The sequence below is a fragment of the Vigna radiata genome, unplaced genomic scaffold (genome assembly GCF_000741045.1).
Source record: "Vigna radiata var. radiata cultivar VC1973A unplaced genomic scaffold, Vradiata_ver6 scaffold_189, whole genome shotgun sequence".
In the NCBI taxonomy this organism is placed as follows: domain Eukaryota; kingdom Viridiplantae; phylum Streptophyta; class Magnoliopsida; order Fabales; family Fabaceae; genus Vigna; species Vigna radiata.
The window spans coordinates 254,319-257,732 of NW_014541997.1; positions in this window are offsets into that span (position 1 = coordinate 254,319).

A 3,414-nucleotide genomic window follows, 5' to 3' on the forward strand; every position below is an offset into this window, starting at 1 on the left:
ACCAAAATCATGCAATTCAATCGGTTCAAACAGTTCCTATTCCATCAATTCATGCATAGAAATCAAAAGCCCCAATTTATCATGTTCCTAAGCATGTTCGTCAACAAATCCCAAAATAGAAACACTAAACATGAATTTGCATACTTACTTTAGTGGAGACTTTGAATGCTTGCAGAAATTGTTCAATTGATGATGAATGTCCTCTCCAATGCAAGTCCGTCAACCAAAAACTCCAAACTTTGACTCAACAACGGTAGAAAATTGAATTTTTTGTGAGTGAGTGATGAGAAAGTGAGGAAATCTCTCTAAAAAGCTCTTGAAAGTGAAATGAGAGTGCTAAGGCTTAGGGAGACCACTTAGGCGAAATGCAAAGAAGGGTTTCAAAGTGAAGAACTTCAAAAACCGCTCAGTTTTTAAGAAAAGCCGAGACATATTGCGCCGAAACCGCTCAGCGGTAAAATGGACCGCTCAATGGTCTACGGTAAATTTCACTTCTTCTTGTTTTGCTTTCTTTTGAGTAATCTTACCTTATAGCACTCAATTTCAACCTTCAATTTTTCAAGTATATGCCTTTCCCCTCTCAGATGCAACAATTAAACATGCAATGCACTTAACACAGGATTAAAAACAAAACAATCAACTGGGTTGCCTTCGAGGTAGAGCTTGTTTAACGTCACGAGCCTGACCCAAACCTTCTTAGCACTCATCAGTAACTACTTATCCTTCCAATACCCTTCAGTAGGTGTACTTACCTTGTATCCTTTAGTGGATATATAAGAATTTAGCATCCCACAGTAGATGCTACCCAAAAAGTGTTCAAAAATCCAATAAATTACATGTCAAAAATCAAATAAACCTAAAACTACAAATATTTTATACAAGGTGGGATTAAATATAATCAAGTCATTCCATCCCGGTTGGGATCTTTATCAACCCAACTCATCAGTTGCCTTCTATCCAGTTTCTTTATTGCTCTTGTGAATGGTTTTCTGATTTCCAACTTGCCATCTTCCCGGACATTGATAACAAGCCACTTCCTATTCTTGAATCTCACTTGTGCTCCTATTGGAAGTGGTGTATATTCGGAGTGGATAGTTCCTCCTTTGTCAACCTCTTCATCTTTAGTTACTTGCAAAACATTACAACTGTTAGAATTAGTACCTGATGTGTTGTCCTCTGGTGCAGCTTCCCTTCTTGTCTTTTTAAATCTGACCCTCTTCTTCATTTTCACTTTCTTTTCTTTGGAGCAATTATACATTAACACGTATTCTTGATCTTTCAAAGTTATTATTTCATCATGGATACTCATCGCCATTCTAGAAGTCCTCATAAAAGGTCTTCCTAAAATTAATGGAGTCCTTCCTTCATTTTCCATATCCACGACTACAAAATCAATCAAGAATTCCAACTCCATAATACGGACAATTGCATCCTCCACCCTACCAGCTGTCTTCTTAATAGAACACTCTGCAACTGTTAAAGTAGTATTAGCTGGCTTTAACTCTAACCCTTTAATTTTCTTCAAGTAACTTAAGGGCATTAAATTTATGCTAGACCCAGAGTCTATCATAGCTCTTCCTATATCCACATCATTTATCACGCATGGAAGAGTTAATAATCCTGGATCCTTCATTTTAGGTGGATGATGTTCCTTTCATGGCTGCACAAGCACTTCCCATTCTTCTTCATCTGCATCTAAATCTATCACCTCTCCAATTTAATAATTAATTTTCTTAGAATAAACAAGAATTTGAGGATGATTTTCTTCTATAGGAACCATAGTCACATGTTTGAATATTTCTCTCATATGTCCATTGTGACTATCTCTTCTTTTCTCAACTTCTTCAAATCCCTCTTCTTCTTTCTCTTCTTCATCAGGCTCGTCACTCACACTTACCTCTTCTTCAACACTGCTAATCTCAATAACTTCCACCTCTGCCTTTCTTTTCTCCCTCACTACAACAGCACGACATTCTTCCTTAGGATTAACATTAGTATTAACCTTAGATTGATTCTTCTTTGTGATTTCAATCCTCTTTGACAGTTGACCAACTCTAAAGATCTAAAGTTGGTCTGATTACTTGAATGTTGAGAATCATAATCTTTCAAGAATTTGTCAAATCTATTAGAAAAGTCTCTAACATTCTCTGTCAATTGATTTATTTGCTGCTACAAAGGGGAAGGTTGCTGCTGCCTGAAGCCTCCTGGTTGCCCTGATGGGTTATTCTGTTATTGATCAATACTTGGATGATTCTTCCAACCTTGGCTAGAATTGCCTTGGTTGAAATTCCCTTGCCTATACTGGTATTGGTTCCCCATGTAATTAGCTTCCTGCTGCATCTCTTCAGGTATAGCACATTGACCATTGATATGGTCACCACCACAAAGATTGCATAGCTGCTGTGTTTGGGAGACATTGCGAATCTCCTTCGGAAGTTCTGAGAAGATCTTTGTCAATGTATCTAGCTTTTGGGTCGAAAGATGATTTTGGGCTAGCATTGCATCATCTGTAGGTAAGTGCAAGACTCCTCTCTTTTGTGTTGGTGCGCCCCTTTCACTATACATTTCTTGTCCATTAACTGCCATACTCTCTATCAAGTCATAGGCTTCGTCCTCAGTCTTCTGTTTGATATCACATCCAGCTGAGGCGTCCAACATCATCTTAGATTGCATGTTCCATCCACCAAGGTAAGCAAGAACAATGGCTGTTTTGTCAAACCCGTGAACTGGTGTTTTCCTGAGTAGGCCTTTGAATTGCTCCCATGCTTGACTTAGAGTTTCTTCCATGCCTTGCTTAAATGATGAGATCTCCAGTTTTCCCTGAGTAACTTTAGACCGTGGAAAATATTTGTTGACAAACTTTGTAGCCACAGTCTCCCATGTAGTAAACATCCCTTCAGGGAAGGAATTAAGCCATGTCTTAGCATTGCCTTCCAATGAAAACGGAAACAAGATAAGCCTCACTCTATCATCTAATACACCTGTCATCTTCACTGTATTGCATATTTCACTAAACGCTGTCAAATGGTCATAGGGATTCTCATTTGATAGGCCGTGAAACTGATTGCTTTGCATCAGGTGTATAAGTGCTGGATTCATCACCATGTTGGTCGTTTGATCCATAGGCATGGTATGCTGTTAAAATGGAAAGGGCCAACCGCATTTGATTGGTCTGCAAGAATGCGTCTTGGAGGAGTTCGTTTAGCCATCTCCTCTATTCTTCTAATTGGTGAAGGTGATAATAATCTTTCAGGGGAAGGAAACAAATCCCTAGATGGGCGTCTGACTCTCCTTCTCCCCCTTGCCTCGCTTAAGCCTTCAAGAAGAGGTTGCGTATTTTTCTTGCTCCTAGTATGTCTGAGCTCCTGCTGCATGCACAAGAAACACAAACCTCAGTAGCACATTTTATATATA